Here is a 19,756-nt window from a genome sequence, read left to right on the forward strand (position 1 = left end):
TATCTCAATGTTGTCTTTACTTGCATTTCTCTGACAATCAGTGACCTGGAGCAATTTTTTTATGTCTTTGTTAGCCTTTTGTATCTCTTCTGTAGTGAATGTTCTGTTCATATCCTCTGCCCATTTTTGGATGGGGTCATTTACTTTTTTGTAGCTATGTTTCCTGAGCTCTTTGTATATTTTAGTTATTAGTCTCTTGTCTGATGTTGCTGGCCTGTTTTTCTATCTTCTCCTCATGGACCAGAGCTCTGGACACATTGGTGAGGCCATCTGCCCAAAGAAGTCAGGGTGGAGTCATGGTAGTATCTGTAGTTTGGTGTCTGGAAGTTGGTATGACCTAAGTTGAGACAAGATGGTTAATGAACAGGAAAGCAAAAAGTAGAATAAGAGCAGATGAGAGTAGGGATTTTATGGTAGAAGAAAGCTAGGAGAACCATTTTTGATGTGTTCCTGGGGTCATACAACTATAGAAGTTTTGCTTGAGTTTGGTAGCTTAGCCCGAGGCTGGATGAGAATATTGTCTGAGAGAATCTTGTCAGAGTAGAGAAAAGGGCTAGACAGTTGGATTAGGGCAGGGTATAACTCCCACTCTTACCAAAAAAAATTCCGTGGCTAAAATTAACTATTTACTTCCATCCACCTGCTCCAGGGCCCACAAGTAAATGCATATTTATTAGTACCAGAGCCTGTGTAACCTCTAAATCCTTATTGGTCTGAGCTTCATAGTCACATCTGAGGAACACTGCAGGCTGCACTTATTTCATGACCAGTCCTTTTCAGGTGGCACGGCAGGATACCCCCAGCATCCCTTCAGAGACTGGGGTTATCCCTACTGTCATTGCTTTACGGTAGAGTCAAGGTCTTAAGAAGGCCTACAAGGTACTGTTCCTTATGGAAGTGACCAGTGGTAGTGGAGAGAGGGACCCTTTAGGCTTCAAGGCCCATCATATGTGTATGGGAATCCAAAGATTCCCTAACTAGGACCCCAGATGATAAGATGGTGTGATATTGACCAAGCAGGCCATTATTCAGTGGTCCAGTCTCTTGCCCTTACCAACTTTTGCAGTCCTTTCTTTATCTGATTATCTTAGATTTTCTGTCAGTTGTTAAGGCATTGAGTAACATTTGTTGAGCCCAACCAGAGTTAGGCTTTGGAGATCTGTCTTCTTTAGGTCTTTCTGCTAGGCTGCCCTGCTAATTTGGCCTAAATTCAATCAATTACAGAATACCTGATGCCTTCTTTAGGCACTTCAACCATTATTGAGCAGTTTGACTTTGAGTTATATGATTACCCCTTGTTTATGGATACGTGTACACCTGTATCTGGTACCCTAAACCCTAGTCTAATCTGGTATCTGTTACTTAGTTAAATGACATTCCATATAACTTGGATATAGGTGGTCCCATGTGTTAGGAAAGGTCTCACTAGATTTGAATAGTTGTGAGGTTGACTTCTCAGGTTGGTATCTCTAGCTACAGTCCACAGGAGGATTTCAGTAGCAGCATAATGTGGGATAGCAGCACCAGTAGCGATTTGGTTGAAGTCAACAAAGTTGGTATGGTGGTATGGAATCACAGAGAAGAAAGTATGGGCATATTCTAGAGGTACCAGGACTAGGAGAAATGCGGGTCTTAAAGAGAATTCAAGAGGTTTCTCATAGTCTTAGAGAGTTAAAATATCAATAATTAATTATTATAGCCAGGTTAGTTGGGGGTGTCATATTTATATTAATAGACTTGACTTCACTATGCTTTGAACCCTTTTAGTGGTATCTGAACCTCTTTGTATTTTAAATACAGGTCAAAAGGTCTTGACCTGTCTGGCCTAAAGCTATAGTTGATTGATGTTTGCAGAGCTATATTTTCAGATACATTTTTAGGGATCCATGAACAGTTAATCCCCTTATCAGAGTTTGATTGTTTTGCAAATCTAAGATAAATATTAGCAAAAGCTAATATTTGTGCTTACGGCTACAGTCTAGGCAGTTGGGAACTTGATATATTAAATCTATTCATCCTCCAACTTGTCGCATTACTATTGATAGGAATAAACAGGGATAAGACTAGAGTTTCACATCTCCCCTGCCACCAAATGTCTGTGCCTTCCCCACTACCCCCTAGGTAACCACTATAATTTTCCCTATTTAAATATGGGTTATGTTGTGACTGGTTATTTATTTATTTTATATTTTATATTTATTTATTTATTTTCCCTTCTGTTGCCCTTGTTTTATTGTTGTGGTTATTAATGTTACTGATGTCATCATTGTTGGATAGGACAGAAAGAAATGAATAGAGAAGGAGAAGACAGAGAAGGGAAGAGAAAGACAGACACCTGCAGACCTGCTTCACTACTTATGAAATGACTTCCCTGCAGATGAGGAGCTGGGGGCTCGAACCAGTACCTTTTCGCCAGTCTTTGCACTTAACCCACTGCACTACCACCAGACTCCCCCTGGTTGTTTATTTTAAGTATGTGTATTCAGTTCTCTAACTTCCACATATGAGTGAGACCATCCTGTAGTTTTCCTTTACCTCCTTGCTTATTTCACTAAGCATAATGTTCCCAAGTTTCATTCATTTTATCCCAAAGGATGTAAAATTGTCTCTTTTTTTCTTCCTTAGTAGTACTCCATTTTGTATATGTCCCATAACATTTTAACCAGTCATCTGTGGAGGACATTTTGGTTGCTTCCAAATTTTTGCTATTGTAGATAATGCAGCTATGAACCTGGGGGTGCATATATCCCTTTGAATTAGTGATATTGTCTCTTTTGGATAAATGCCTTGGAGTGGGATTGCTGGATCATAAAGTATGTCCGTTTCATTTATGATTTCATTTAAGTTTGCTATTTCTCTATTGATTTTTTGTCCAGATCTTCTGTCTCTTACTGTGAGTGGTGTGTTGAAATCTCCTACTGTTATTGTGTTGTTGTCAATGTCTCCCTTGAATTCAGTAAGTGTTTGTTTTATATATTTGGGTGCTCCTAAGTTGGTGGCATATATATTTATGGTGGTTATATCATTTTGTTGGATTGAACCTTTAACCATTATGTAATGTCCTTCTCTATCTCTGATAAATTTCTTTGCCTGAAAGTCTATTTTATCAGAGAATAGGACAGCTGTTCCTGCCCTTTTCTGCGAGTTAGCTTGGAACATCTTGCGCCAACCTCTTATATTCAGTTTCCATTTGCCTTTTCTTTGGATGTGTGTTTCCTGAAGACATATAATGGATGGATCCTGTTCTTTAATCCATTTAGCTACTCTGAGTCTTTCGACAGGTGAATTCAGGCCATTCACATTTAGGGTGATTATTGATCTATTTTATTTACTCATGTCCATTCTGATTTTTGAGTTTCTTTGAAATTGTTGAATCTTTGCCCATTTGTTTCTATCTGACCTATTGTGTGGATGAGTTTCTGTGGTGAATTCCTCACTGATTTTTCTTGTGGTTTCTGTAAATCTCTATTCACTGTTTTGGTTTGTGGTTATCATGTGTGTAATAACTAGCATTGTGCAAGTATACAAGTATTTTTTAAATTGATATTGATTAACAAATGTTAGATGGGGTATTTTGTCTTTTAATCCCCCCCTCCATTTGCTTGTTGTTCTTTCCTATTTTATTGTGTTCTTGTTTCTAGTCTACTGCTGTTCACCTCCCTTAGGATGGGTGTTCCTTTGCTACCTCCTTTCCTGTGGGACTCCATTCAGTACTTCCTGTAAGGTAGAGTTTGATTGTGGTAAATTTCTTTAGTTTTTGAATATTTGGGAATAACTATTTCTTCCTCATACTTGAAGGATAATTTTGCAGGGTAAAAAATTCATGGCTGGAATACCCTTTCCTTTAGTGCCTTGAATATGTCATTCCACTCTCCCCTAGCCTCTAAGGTTTGTGAAGAAAAATTGATGAGACTCTGATATTTCTCCCTTTGTATGTAACTTCTTTCCTCTCCCTAGAAGCCTGCAAACTTTCCTCCTTGTTGTTGAGTTTTGATAATTTTACAATAATGTGCCTTGGTGTTGGTTGTTTTGGATTTATGAACCTGGATGATTGGTCTGCCTGCAAAATAAGTATGTTCTGAAGATTGCCTAGTTGAGAAAAAATTTTATCTAAAATTCCTCTGAAAATTACCTCTGGACCTTTTCCCGGTCTACTTCCTCAGTTATCCCTATAGCTCATATATTCAGCCTTTTAATGGAGTCTGCAATTTCACAGAGAGCAGCTTCATTCTTTCTAAACCTTTCCTCTGCCTCATCTTTGAATTGAAAGAGTGGGCTAATTGTATCTTCTAGATTGGAAATTCTTTCTTCTGCATGTGTGAGTCTATTTCCTAAGCCTTCTACCTGAGTTTGAACTTGACTAAATGTGTCTTTCAGTCCTTGCTGTTCTGTCTGAAATTTTTCCTCCATGCTGCTTAACTGCTTATTGCACTCTGCTTGGAGTTCATCTTTCATGTTTTGTAGCTTCTTATCAAATTCCAAAGTAAAATGCGCTTTCAACTCTTGCTTAAATTCTTGCAGAGTTCTCATAAGCTTTATATAGTTTATCTCTGATAGACTCTCTGCATCTGGAATTTCTTGGACTTCATCTGGTTTGCTTCTCTCTGAATGATATGGCATATTGTTTATCTGTCTACCTCTTCACTTTTGCATGTATGATGTTGGTTATTGTTGGCCAGCAGGTGGTGCTGTTGTGGTCTTTGCAGTCCATTTATTTGTATAATCTGCAGTGGTTGGTGGGGGAGGGGTGTTTTGGGCTATCTTGTGGGCTGAGTTTTGTCTTTGTCTTGAATTCAGACCGAGAAGAAACAAAAGCAAACACTCACAAAAAAAAATAATAATAATAATAAACCCGAGTCAAAGACTGAGAGGTTTTAAACTCCAGTTTCTTTTCTTCTGGGGAGTCTGATAATTGTGTTACTGTCCAAAATGGCACAGGTCGGTGCCGAGTGCAGTCTGCCCAGAGCTCTCATTTCTACCTACCTTGTCTTCTAACCCACTCCCCTGTTTCCTCAACTGTGCGTGCTGGCACCCACCTGTGGCTGTGGATTTTTTTTTCAGCTGTAGATTATGTGTCCAATTTGATCTCTTGTTGTGTACAATAATTGTATCAGGAAGAGCAAAGGTCTGGTTGCAGCTACTCCATAAACCACGCCTCCTGTAAGTCCCAATATGACTTCTCTTTTAAAATTTGTTTAATTATCTTTATTTATTTATTGGATACAGACAGGTAGAAATCAAGAGGGAAGGGCAAGATAATAAGACAGACAGAGACACACCTGCACCACTATTTCACCAAAAACTTTGCAAAGCTTTCCCTCTACAGGTGGGGACCAGGAGCTCTAACCTAAGTCTTTGCTCATTGTAACGTGTGCTCAACCAGGTGTGCCACCACCCAGCCCCTTGATCAAAATTCTTTATGGGGTACAGAAGGTGGGAGTTCTGGCTTCTGTAACTGCTTCTCTTATGGACACAGGCATTGGCAGGTCAGTCCCTATACCCATCCTGTTTCTACCTTTCCCTAGAGGGGTCGGGCTCTAGAAAGGTGAGGTTGAACCTGTTTTAGTGAAAAATGTCTATTCAGATCCTCTTCTCATTTTGAGTCTTTTTCTTTGGTTTGGTTTGGTTTGGTTTGGTTTGGTTTGGTTTGGTTTGGTTTGGTTTGGTTTGGTTTTTTTTTGCTGTTGGATTGCATAAGATCTATGTGGTTTGGATATTAAGTCCTTATCAGATACTGTTCAACTTTGGTCTATAATAGAGCTGGGAATTAAATCCCAGATATTTGGAGCCTCAGACATGAGTGGTATATCATATTGATTTATGGATGTTGAACCATTCTTGAATCTTGAATAAATCACTTGACCATGCTGTGCTATACTTACTGTAGTATTAAATTTCATTTAATAATATTTTAAATACAAATTTATTGATTTTTTCATTGGCTTACAAACCTACACAAATTTCATAGTACCATGTCATATCTCTTGTTTGTATATTCCATGGGAGTGGGTGGGGGAGGGGTGTTTTGGGCTATTTTGTAGTCATAAAAGCTATCTGATTTTTGTGTCATTGTCTTAAACTCAGGCTGAGAGAAAAAAACTGAGTCAAAGATTGAGAAGTTTCAAGCTCTAATTTCTTTTCTTCTGGGTTTGTTAACTGCGCTGCCATCCAAGATGGTGCAGGTTGACACTATGTCACCACCTGGAGCTCTGGATTTGACTGTGTCTTCCAAACTGCTCCCCTATTTGGCCCAACCACATGAAGCACCCACCTGAAGGTGTAGATCTTTCAACTGTATATTATGTGTCCAATTCTGTCGGGGTTGCATGGCGGGGGAGAGAGAAGAGACCAGGAATTTTGTGGTGGTTCAGGGACGCAAATCTTTATTCACGTTAATACCCCAGAGTTGTGTGAGAGCACAGTGGTTCGGGCCACATGGAGCTAGCAAAATGGCCACCTCATGCTATGCCCAACAACCCTTCTCCAGGTCTGGTCATGGAAGAGAGAAGAGCAAATAGAGTGAAAGCAGAAATACAAGCGGCTTTTATGGGAGGATTCCGGAAGTGGCAAGTTGGGACAGGATTGGCTATGAAAGGGGGTGAGCAAAGGGCATGTTGGGAAGGTGGAAGCATCCTTAGCAACTGTTGCAATGGTTTTAACTGAATTATCAATACCCTGAGGGGATACGTGGTGGATATCTGTAAACAATGCTTGCATTGAAATATAGTGGTTTGTGGGCCCTGCCAATGTTTGACCACATCTGCACAATTCCCCAACACAGTTTGATCTCTTGTTGTGTTTAATTGTTATTTTGGGGAGAGTGTAGATTGGATCCCAGGTAATCCATAAACAATGTCTCCTGGAAGTCTGTCATATCTTAATATATATAGCAACCTCACCCCACACACAACCAAAGTTCTAGTGCCATCATACTATTAAAATTATCCACTTTGCCTATTCCTCAGACTCTTATTTCCCTTTCCCTCTAGTGACCACCATATTTTCCAAAGAATCTGAGCTATTTTTGTTGGTTTACCAGTTCAGTTTATTTGCTTTAGTTATTTACACTCCACATATGAGTAAAACTATTTAATAAATGTCTTTTTATTTTCTTTTTTAAAAATTTCTTTATTGGGGGATTAATGGTCTACAGTCAACAGTAAAATACAATTGTTTGTACATGCATAACATTTACATATAATAATACAGCCCACTCTAGGTCCTCCTCTGCCACCATGTTGCAGGACCTATCTCCATCCCAAAGTCTTTTACACCAGAAATACACCAGCTACAGTCCAAGAACTGCTTAGAGTTTTCCCTTCTGATCTTGTTTTTCAACTTTTGCCTGGGAGATCATCCATATTCATCCTTTTGTCTTTGACTTATGTCACTTAACATATCTTTGAACTCCATCCAAGATGGGGTAAAAAAGATGAGTTCATGGGAGTCAGGCAGTAGCACAGTGGCTTAAGCACATGTGGCAAAGCACAAGACCCACTTAAGGATCCCAGTTCAAGCCCCTGGCTCCCCACCTGCAAAGGAGTCACAGGTGTCTATCTTTCTGTCTCTCTCTCTGTCCTCCCCTCTACTCTCCATTTCTCTCTGTCATATACAACAGTGATGACATAAATAACAACAACAATTAGAACTACAACAACAATAAAAAACAAGGGCAACAAAATGGAATAAATAAATAAATACTTTTAAAAAGGAGGTGAGTTAATCATGAGCCTGAGACTTTGGAACCTCAGGAATAAGAGTGTCTTTGCATAACCATTATACCATCTACCCCTGTTCACATATCTCAGTTTTCAACATAACAATTCAGTGCCCATCTAGGTCCTCCTCTGCCATCTTGTTCCAGGACCTGAACCCCACACACCCACTCCAGAGTCCTTTACTTTGGTAAAACACACCAGACCCAGTCTAAGTTCTACTTTGTGTTTATTGTTCAACTTTTTTTTGGTAATAAGATATGTTTCATTGAGGGTGCCTTTAAAATTTAGATGAAAGAGACTCTGCCAATATTTTCCTCTAAGTATGTGAGAGTTTCTGGTCTAACATCCAAGGAATGTTGAAATTCACTACTATTACTGTGTTGTTGTTAATTTATTGCTGTAGCTCTTTCAGTTGATGTTTTATGTATTTAGATGGCCTCTCATTGGGTGCATAGATGTTAATAATTGTTAAAACCTCATGATTGACTGACCCTCTGAATCTGAAGTAATGTCCATCCCTATCTTTTAAAATTTTACTTGTTTTAAGGTCTATTGTGTCAGACTGAGAATAACTGTTCTGTCCCCTTTTTGTGGTCTATTGTATCATAGTTTTCCATCATCTCACTTTGAGTCTGTTTGTCTTGTTGAGTTAGGTGGGATTCCTGCAGACAACACATGGTTTTGTTGTGTTTTCTGATCCATCTTCCTACTCTGTGCCTTTTAATAGGTGAATTCAGGCCATTGAAATTTATTGGGATTATAGACAGAAGCTATTTTAATGTCACTATTCTAAAATTTGAGTGTTCTGCTATATGGCATATTTATTATATGATTATTTATAGGAGACCTTTCAGAACTTCATTCAGGGCAGGCTTAGTGATAGTTGATTCCTTCAACTGTTGCTTGTCTGAGAAGATTTTTATGCCTGCATCTAGTCTTTGATGCCTGCATCTAGTCAAAGGTTTCTTTGAGATCTTTTACTTATTTCTTAGTTTTCTTTAATTCATCCTTGATCTTGCTAATTCAGTATTCTACCTCATTTATTCTATACTCTCTCTCCCCTCTGTTTTCTGTAGCTCAGCTATCTTTTCACCCTGTTCTGATACTGTATTAGCTTTTTCAGCTAGTTGTGTTCTTAGCTCAAGTATTTCAACATTCAGCTCTCCAATTACCTCAAAATAGTTAATGTTCTCTTTCATAGTCTCATTTGATATTTTCCCATTTCTGATGATATTACTTTCAAACCCTTTCCTCACTTTTGTGACTAATACTTCAATTAGTGTTTGAATCTTGTCCTCAAAACCCTTTGAGAATATTTTATCTGGGCTTTTGTCCTGGTTCATTTCTCCAATGTTTCTTCTTGGCTTAACCTTTGTACATAGTGTGTTATGAGGTCCCTTTCCCAGTACCATTCAATCCACTAATCACAACTGCTTGGACTAATTTGTGTCTGACCAGGGAGAGTAGAGAGATGCAGTTGCTGCTACTCTGTACTGGTTATTGATGGCCTGAAGGTGGTGCTATTGTGATCTCTAGGCTTCTCTTGTTTGATTGACCTATAGTGGGTGGAATGGAGTGGAGTGGGTGGTTGTTTTGGTCTGTCTTGTGGTCATAAATGCTCTGTTTTATATTGTGCCCTTGCATTAAATCCAGAAATCTAAATACCCCCTGAGTCAGTGTTTGAGAGGTTTTAAGCACTTTTCTATTTTTTTTCTGGTACTAGAAACAACCTTAATTGCTTGCTGCGCTTGAAGTGAAAGTGGCAAAATGGCACAGCTCAACCCCATGCCACCTGGAGCTCTGATTTAACTTTGCTGCTCTTCAACCCACACCTCTTTTTTGCCCCAACCACACGTGAGCACCCACCTGAGGCCATAGAACTTTCAGCTGTGATTATGACTTCAGCTGGATCTCTTGTATTTATTTGATGTTTTGGGAGGAGAGAAAATTTGATCCCTGTTATTCCACAGCCATGCCTGCCAGAAGTCACTGTCTTATTTCACTTGGCATTGTCACTTCAGTTTCCATCCATAATGTCATGGCAGGCAAGATTGGTTTAAACTCTTTTAATAACTGGCTTATATTAACTAATTATCTATAGCATAACTTCTTTACTTAGTTGTCTGTAAATAGTTTTTAAGTTGATTCTATGTATGATATATATCTTTACAATTTGTGTTTACATCTTCTTTAGATAAATATCTAGGAGTGGAATACTAGTCAGTCAATATATTTTCTTTAGAAATTTTTATGTAATTTACACAAAGATGGGCACCAATTTACTCTGCTACCAGCAATATATAAGAATTCCTTTTTTCGGCACACCATTGCCAACACTTGCTTCCTTTCTTTGGTATGGGCCACTCTCACAGGTATGAGATGAAACTTGATTGTGGTTTTGATGTGTATTTTCCTTAATGAAGTGTTGTTGAACATCTTTTCATGTACCTGGGTGTTTTATTTAGAGAATTATCTATTCAGGTCTTTTGCCCATTTTAGATTTTGCTGATCTGAGTTTTTGTTTTTTGTTTTTTTATATAAAGAGGTAGAGAAAAATCTGAATTCTAAGCCATGTAAACTCAAATATGTACTTACCAATATATATCATAATTAAAATGGTAAAATTAAAGATAAAGAGAATCCTGATGACTAGAAAGTTAACTCATAGATAAAGTTCATGCCTTGCTAAGTTTGTAGCCCAGGTTTGATGCCTGCTGCCACATGAAAAGTGTTACAACACTAAAGTAATTCCTTCTAAAAAGCAAAATGGAGCAGTGAAACCACAAGTGCACATACCTCAGCAGTAAAACCACAGGTGCACAGCACTGAGAACAACAAAACAAAATGAGAAAACTCTGAAAGCAGCAAGAGAAAAAAACAGCAGACTGTCATATAGGAAGAGAAACTCCATAAAATTATCAGCAGGTTTCCCAACAGAAAGCCTAAAATCTGTAAAAGAATGGCAGGATATCAAAGAGTGCTTGATGGAAAAGACTTCTACTCCCTCCAGGTAATTCCCATTTGATGGAGCAATAAAAAAATTCTTATACAAGTAATTATTGGAGGAATAGAATAATAGAGTAATAATAATAATAATAATAATAATAATAATAATAGTAATAATAATAGTAATAATAATAATAATAGAGTAATAATAATAGAATAATAGAGTAATAGAATGAATCTGAAAACATATTATAATCACTTACTATCTACATGAGACTCATTAAAGTCTTAATGACAAAAATGGTTTAAATCAAAAGATTAGAAAGATATATAAGGGGTCAGGTGATGGCGCACCTGATTGAGTGCACATGTTACAATGCTCAAGAATCTGGGTTCAAGTCCTTAGTCCCCACTTGCAGTGGGAAAGCTTCACAAGTGGTGAAGCAGAGCTGCAGGTGTTTCTCTGACTCTATCTCCCCCTTTCAATTTCTGGATTTTTCTATCCAATAAATAAATATAATAAAAAAGAAAGATATATAAATAAAAGTTTATAAGCAGGGATAGTCAGACTTATCAAACACAGTAAGATTTAAGATAAATATTTAAAAGGATAGACATTATATAATAACCAAGGGATCATTTTATCAAGAGGGCAAAATACTTATTAACATATATGCATTAAATGAATTATTAACAGGGCAGAACATAGATATAATAATACAGTAATAGAGAATAATTTAATTTTTTGTTGTGAGAATTTTTTATTAGTGATTTAAGTTTTATTTGCAAAATTATAAGATAATAAGAGTATAATTTCTCACTGTTTCCACCACCAGAGTTCTGTGTCCTTTTATTGGAAACTGTAGTAGTTCTCCCAAGGTCACACATAGCTGACAGTTGACTTTTATAACAATCTATGCCTATATCTATCTATTTATCTACATAACTCTCTATTTTGTAAGCTCTCCTTTTTTTTTTGCCTTCAGGGTTATTCCTGGGGTTCTGTGTTGGCGCTATGAATTTCTTGCTCCTGGCAGCCATTTTTTCTTATTTATTTATTTGTATTGTATAGGACAGAGAGAAATTGAGAGGGATGGGAAGACAGAGAAAGAGAGAGAGACCTATTAGCCACTTGTAAAGCTTCATCCATGTTTGTAGGGAGCTGTGAGCTTGAACCTTGATCCTTGGCGGGTCCTTGTGCTTAGTACTATGTGTGCTTAACCAGTTGTGCCACTACCTGACCCCTTCTGCACACTTTTTTTTTGTTCTGCTTTCACTTACTTTTACTTCTGTTTCTGACTTATTTTATTTATAAAAAGGAAACACTGACAAAACCATAGGATAAGAGAGGTACAACTCCACACAATTCCCACCACCAGAACTCTGTATCCCATCCCCTCCCTTGACAGCTTTCCTATAATTTAATCCTCTGGGAGTATGGACCCAAAAATATTTTATCCTATTAGTGATTTAAGAATAATTTTTAAAATTATGAGATAATAGGAGTATAATTCCACACCATTCTTACCACCACAGTTTTTATCCCTATTTCTCCCATTGGAAGCTGGAGTAGTTCTCCCAAGGTCACAGATATGGGGTGAATCTTATTTATTATTATTATCTTTATTTCCTGCATAGAGGCAGCCAGAAACTGAGAGTTAAGGGAGTGATAGAGGGGGAGAGGGACAGAGAGACATCTGCAGCACTGCTTCCCCGCTTGCAAAGTTTTCCCTCTGTAGGAGGGAACCGTGGTTTGGAACTTGTGTCTTTGTGCATTGTAACATGTGCACTCAGCCAGGTGCACCACCACCTGGCCCAGAATCTTATTTCTATAGCAGTTTCTCTATGTTTTTGCCCACTTTTTCTATGATCCTATCTTCTCTTCCTTTCTAAGTCACACCTACACCAAATAGTACTTTTGGGTGTCCTTTCTTTTTTCCTCTTCTCTCTCCAGGTCCTGGAGGAATTAGTGTTCCAAGCCCTCTGATAATCCTCCTGTAACATTTCTTTCCCCCTAGGAGTATGAACCAAAATTATTTATGGGGTACAAAAGGTGGAAGTTCTGGATTTTATAATCGCTTCTCTGATGGACTTGCCATTGGAATGTTTCTATCTTTTCCTAATGAGGTACAGCTCTGAAAAGGAGATGCTCCAGGTCACATTGGAAGTCAGAATAGAATCATAGTAGCATTGGAAACTTTGTGACTGAAAGGCAGCAAGATATAAAGTAGAACAAAATGTTCAATAAACAGAAGCCAAAAGGTAGGTATAGAGAAGATGAAATTAGGGATCTTAGTAAGGGAAAAACTATGAAGTCTATTTTATTTTATTTTACTAGTGATTTATTATTTGTTTACAAAATTATGAGATAACATGGGATAATTCCACACTGTTCCCACCACCAAAATTTTGTGTCACCATTCCTTCCATCGAAAACTAGAGCAGTTCTCTTAAGGTTACATATATAGGTTGACAATTCTATATCTATCTGTCTCTAGTTATATATATTTGGCAATTTTTTCTGTGGTCCTGCCTCTATTACTTTCTTTTTTTTTTTCTTTTCTTTTTTAAATTAAATTAATTTATAAAATAAAAAAAGTAAAATATCGGGAGAACCATAGAATAAGGGGTGAAACTCCACACATTTTCCACCACCAGAGTTCCATATAGCATCACCTCCATTGGAAGATTTCCTATTCTTTATCATGGAGGAATATAATTTGGAATCGACCAAGTGGACATGGGGGCTACGGAACCATACTGGGGCACAGTATTCTGCAGTGGAATAGCATAATGCCAGAGATGATGATCGTAGTGTGGAAGTGCTCGCACCCCATGAGGAGCTGGCCAGTCTTGCAATGATGTTATTCCTCGCACCCACCTTTGCTGCAGTTTTTATGAGATGTTCGTGAAATGACAGAGTGTGATCGAGAATAACGCCAAGATAGACTGGCTGGGCTTCATGCCAGACTCTCGTATCGCCAAGCTGCACATTAAGCTCACGCGAGGCCGAGGCATGGTGTAGATGGAAAACAGATGATACCGTTTTTGCAGTGCTAGGGATTAGTCGCCATTTTTTACAGTAATCAGATATCAGAGACATGTCTTTCGTGAGTGTTTCCTCGAGGATGTCGAACTTGGATGCCTGAGTTGAACAGCAGATGTCATCGGCGTAGATGAACTTCCTTGAAGAAGTTTCTGGGAGGTCATTGATGTAAATATTAAATAGCGTAGGAGCCAGAACAGAGCCCTGGGGGAGGCCACTTGAGACAAGTCTCCATCTGCTAGACTTGTCACCCAGATGCACCCAGAATCTTCTGTTTTGGAGAAGAAATGATATAGTGTTGGCCACCCATGGAGGCAGGCATCTTGAGATCTTGACTAGGAGACCATGGTGCCAGACCGTGTCATAGGCTGCTGTGAGATCAACAAAGACAGCACCCGTCTTTAAATTCTTCTGGAATCCATTTTCACTGTAAGTTGAGAGGGCCAGGGCTTGTTTGCAGGTAGATCTTCCTGGGCGGAAACCAGCTTGGGCGGGTGATAGGAATTTCTCTGTAAGAGGAGAAATACGTGACAGAAGCAGCCTCTCAAGGAGTTTGTAACACACGGAGAGGAGAGAAATAGGTCTATAGCTGGTGGCCAGTGTTGGGTCTTTCTTTGGTTTCAAAACTGCTATTATCTTCGCACGATGCCAAATTTTGGGCATATATTCAGATTCCAAGATGTGGGACAGGAATGAAGTGAGCCACTTCTTTGCCACAGGGCCCAAGTTAAGAATGAGTTCTGGGGTGATGTTATCATAGCCAGCAGCCATTCCCGGTTTAACCCTCTTCAAAGCGTCTTCCAGTTCAGACAGTGATCTACCCATTTTTTTGATTAACATGTTTCTTATTTTTATGTTCTGTTGTTCCTCAGTTGTTGTGTTTTGTGTACAAGTAACTGTACTAAATACCTTTATGACAAATGCAGTCACCTACCTCATAAATTACAATAGCAGCTTAAGCAAGGATTGAAGCAGTTTAACCACTACCAGTTAGCCAACCATGTCTCCAGTCTGTGAAAAAATAGCAACCAAGTCCAAGTGAAAAAGAAACAGAAAGGAAAAAAGGGATAGCAAGAATAGACAATTATGCAAATCTACTATCCACTGCATAGTCTAGGGGTAGCAAGAGGAGAAAGGGAAGTAGAGCAGAGAGACACACATAAAGAGGCCACTCTGAGTCAGATGTCTTCACAAAATTAATTCACAAATGAGTATAAGTGAATTCAGAAAGCTGAAGGAGGAAGGAAGGAAGGAAGGATGACAAGAATAAGAAAAAGATAAAAACAGAAAAGAGAGAAAAAAAGAGAAAGAAAAAAATATAAAAAAAAAGAACTGTAATAAAAGAGCAGTGATAGGAAAGAGTTTTTATTTTATTTTATTTTATTTTTAATTAGCTAGGAGGAGGGAGAAGGGGAAAGTGGGTAGAAGAGGTAGGAGGAGTTAAACAAGTTCTTCTCACAATGGATAAGACACCCAGTAGTACCCTAGCAATGGAAAATACACTAAGTTAATTCTGGTCAACCTGAAGGAGGGGGGGAAAGGATACACCTATATATAATGTTAATAATAAAATAGAGCAGGGTAAAAAACCTGTCCTGTTTTCAGCTTGGATGGCTCCAGATTGCCTCAAGCCATCTGAGCAGAGGCAGCTGATTGTTAAGAAAGTAAAACAAAAAAAAAAAAAAACACCCTAGGGCAGTCTTTCCTGTTTGTAGGTCCAATTGTTGACTTAGACAGAAAGAAAAAGGGCCTGGGGTTTCAGAAATGAATAGGGTTGGAATGAAACCCCTGTTGGGCCAGGAATCTTGGTAAAGAAAGAAGCTCAGCAGGGGAGGCTGCTAGGAACAGCTGTCTGGCATCCAGAGTCTGGTTATGGGTGGGGGGGGTGGCAGGGGTTCACTTCGGGAAATATAAAAAATTTTTTCCTTTCTTTTTTCTCTATATTCTAACCCAAACTGAGCTATATTCACCCCCTTGGTGTCACAACTAGGACGCCAAATTTACTGTCCTGCTGAAGGCAAAAAATCCTACTGTTTCCAGCAGATATTGTCGGAACTCAAACCAGTAGCTACTTCTCAGTCCTCATCTTGGCTCTGCCCCGTTTTTTACTTCTTTTCTTAACTCACTGAATAAAATTATCATGAATTTCCAATATTTTATCCCAACAGACAGAAATCTTTTTTTTTTTTTTACATTCGACAGTAAACACAATAGTTTGTACATGCATAGCATTTCCCAGTTTTCCATGTAACAATACAACCCCTACTAGTCCTCTGTCATCCTTCTTGTACCTGTATTCTCCCTCCCACCCAGCCCAGAATCTTTTACTTTGGTGCAATACACCAATTCCAGTTCAGGTTCTACTTGTGTTTTCTCTTCTGATAATTCCTGCCCTTTTTTGTGGGCCATTGGCTTGTATGATAGTTTTACATCCATTCACTTTGAGTGTGTGTTTGTCTTGTTGAGTTAGGTGGGGATCCTATACATATTGTTGGGTTGTGTTTTCTGATTGATCTTCCTACCATGTACCTTTTAATAGGTGAATTCAGGCCATTGACATTTATTGATATCAAAGATTGAAGATATTTTCACAGCATTCTTGTACATTTTTAGAGTGTTCTGATATAAGGCATATTTATGGTGGTCTGACAATTTATAGGAGACCTTTCAGAACTTCTTTCGGAGAACTTGATGATAGTTGATTCTTCCAACTGTTGCTTGTCTGAGAAGGTTTTTATGCCTCCATCTAGTCTGAATGACAGTCTAGCAGGATACAGTAGTCTTGGTTGAAAGCCTTTCTCATTGAGCACTCGATAGATATCTTGCCATTCTCTTCTGGCCTGTAGTGTTTGTGTGGAGAAGTCTGCTGCTAATCTTATGGGTTTTCCTCTGTAGGTGACTCTTTATTTTTATCTTGCAGCCTTCAGGATCCTTTCTTTATCCTTATTCCTTTCCATTCTAAATATGATGTGTCTTGGTGTCTTTAAGTCTGGGTTAATTCTGTTTAGGACCCTCTGGGCTTCTTGAACCTTTATGTCTTTGATGTTGTCTAGACTAGAGAAGTTTTCAGCTACTATGTCCTGAAGAATACTTTCTTCCCCTCCCTCTCTTTCTTCCTTTGGTAAGCCAATAATGTGTATATTATTTCTTTTGAAGTCATCCCATAGGACTCTGTTGTTGTTTTCAGTATCTCTTAATCTCTTTTTGAGATCTCTTACTTCTTTTTTAGTTGTCTTTAATTTGTCCTCTATCTCTTGCTAATTCTGTCTTCAGCCTCATTTATGTTACTCTCTCTCCCCTCTACTGTTTTCTGGAGTTCATCTATTTTGTTACTCTGTTCTGATACTGTTTTAGCTTGTTCAGATAGTTGTGTTCTTAGCTCAGCTATTTCAGCTTTCAGCTCTCTAATAACTTTGAGCTAATTAGTACTTTCTTCCAGAGTCTCAGTCCTTGTTTCTGCATTTCTGATGCCAATTCTTTCAAACTCTTTACTCACTCCTGTGATTATTTCCTTAACTACTGTTTGGATGTTGACCTCATTATTTTTTATTCAACCTTTGGGGGTATTTTAGCTGCATTCTTGTCCTGGTTCATTTCTCCAATATTTCTTCTTGTTAGTTTAACCATTCTATATATTACATTATGAGTTCCCTCTCTCAGTACTTTTAAATTACTGATCACTCTTGCCTGGATTGACTTGTGTCTAAGTAAGGTAACAGTTGTGGAAACTAACAGTTATTTCAATATTATTTTAATCCCTGAGTTGGAGCACAGTGGCTTAAAAGCCTCGTTTGTGCTTTTTCTTCCCTGTAGGTTTTGGGAGCCTGAAGGCTTTTAAACTATAAGTAAGCTTCTTAGCTTAATTACTGACTCCTGACCAAGAGATACAGTAGGGTGGGGCAGAGATAATACAATGGTTACGCAAAGAGACTCTCACAGCCCCACTGATAGGCCACTGAGGTATAGATCTTCTCCTGAGTTTCCTGGTTAGTTTTCTGTCCCCTGTCAGCACAGGGCCTCCACCCTGCTGTTCAGCTTCTGAGAGCAGTAGCAATGGAGACCCACAGTTGCATTTAGTGAGTCTTAGTGGTGTCCTCTCCTCCCTTAAGGACTACTACCAACCACTTAATCTCTCCCTAGGCTCCTCTCTGTCCATGAGCCACACATATTTGCACTAACTGGTGATTTGGTGGGTTCCTAAAGTCATTCTAGTCCTGTCTTGTTGTGGTCCCAGGTGGTCTCCTTTGGTATTGCTAGTTGACCCGTGAGAAGAGAGGAGAGGAACACAGCTGCTGCTCCTCCTCCGTAGTCTTGCCTCCAGCAGTCAATCCACAAGGTTATAATTACACACAGTTCCCAACACAAGAGTTACATATACCATCCTCTCAATGGAAACTTCCTTACTGTTTATCCCTCTGAAAGTATGGACCCAGGGTCATTATGGGGTGCAGAAGGTGAATGGTCTGGCTTCTGTAATCACTTCTCTGCTAGACATAGACATTGTAATGTACGCCCAGCCTGTTCCTATCCAGATCACAATAGCACCACCAGCTGGCTGGTCATGAGTAACCAGCACACAAAATAAAAACTTTAACTGGTTGGAGGCTGTAGTATATACAAGTTTTCCAGAATTTTAATTTTTTCTAGAAAATTTTAATGTCCACATTCATTACTGTTTTCCTTGAAACAGCAAACTTCCTTTGCTCACTTTCAAGATAATGTCTACTGCTGGCACTCCTGTGGAAGGGATCCAGCCAGAGGTTAAGCCACCGAACCTCCCTTACTGGCTCTCAGGAACCACGTGATTCAGACAGGAGGCTCTGGGGAGTATTCTGGTACAAACACTGATTTATTTGGAGATGGGTACAGGTTTATATAGAGAGTTAAACAAAGAACATTTTTCAAATATGTCAGAAATTACAGGTTTCTTAAAGGTCAACTCACCCCTATGGTAGGGGGGCTAGTATGACAAGAATTGATGCAATACATAAAGGTCAAGACAATTAGTCTCCATGATTCAGGCATTTTAATTATCTAAAGGCATTTGAGAGAAGCATAGGGGTTAAACCAGTAAGGTAATGTAGAGACAAAGAAAAACAAAGCTTGATGTAAATCACAGATATCAAGGAGCACAAGGAAATAGAAGTTGGGGGTTTCATTGTCTGGTAGTGTGGGGTGTATGATAGAGTGTGTTCTCCTTTGTGATCAAAAGATGAAGTGGATGTGTGAACTTTGAGTGAACCCTAAAGCAGGCAACCATTTGGCCTGCTGCTATCAGGGGAAACTAAGTATGAGAGGCTTGTAGGCTTTCTGTGAGCTTGAGAGACTAACAAGGAAAAACTGAGTCTGGGAGACTTTTCCCTCTTGACTCATCTCTATAAGGAGAGAGGCTAACAAGTGGGGTGTCTTTTCAGACCTCCATCTGAGGATGGGAGAGCTCCCCTAAACTCTACCAAGCTTTCACATAGTCTCACAGTCTACCAAATACTCAAGTTCAAGCAAGCAGTGTGTTTTGAGTAATGCTTTCAAAAAAACTGATGGTCAGTAAAAAGAAAAGTTATTCACAGCACTAGAGCATGATCTGTCCATAGCTCCTCTCATGTACTGTGGGGACTTGGGGAGCACAGAAGAAGCATGTGCCCTACCTGATGAGTGTTTTACTTACAGATTTTTGTGCTCCCATCCTTTATATCAGTAGCTATCTCTCTAATCCCCATTTTGATCCATAGAACTGGTTGCTAACCCAATCATTAGTATACCACTGCAAATCAGTGCCAAATAAATAGGATTGTAAAATAATTCAGATAAGACCTCTGATAATGCACTTATCTATTACTTCCATGAGTTACTAAACATGTATTAAACTCTAACAATTAATCACTGTAGGTATCTGTATTTCTTGATGTCTCAACTAGCAAGATAAAATCAATTTTGTCATTAAAACTTTTAAAAAAATAAATGTTGAGTTTTACTTACAAAAAAACATAATGTTTTCCTACAAAACATCTGTCTTAGGAGTCGGTCGTTAGCATAGCAGGTTAAGTGC

The sequence above is a fragment of the Erinaceus europaeus genome, chromosome 4 (genome assembly GCF_950295315.1).
Source record: "Erinaceus europaeus chromosome 4, mEriEur2.1, whole genome shotgun sequence".
Lineage (NCBI taxonomy): Eukaryota > Metazoa > Chordata > Mammalia > Eulipotyphla > Erinaceidae > Erinaceus > Erinaceus europaeus.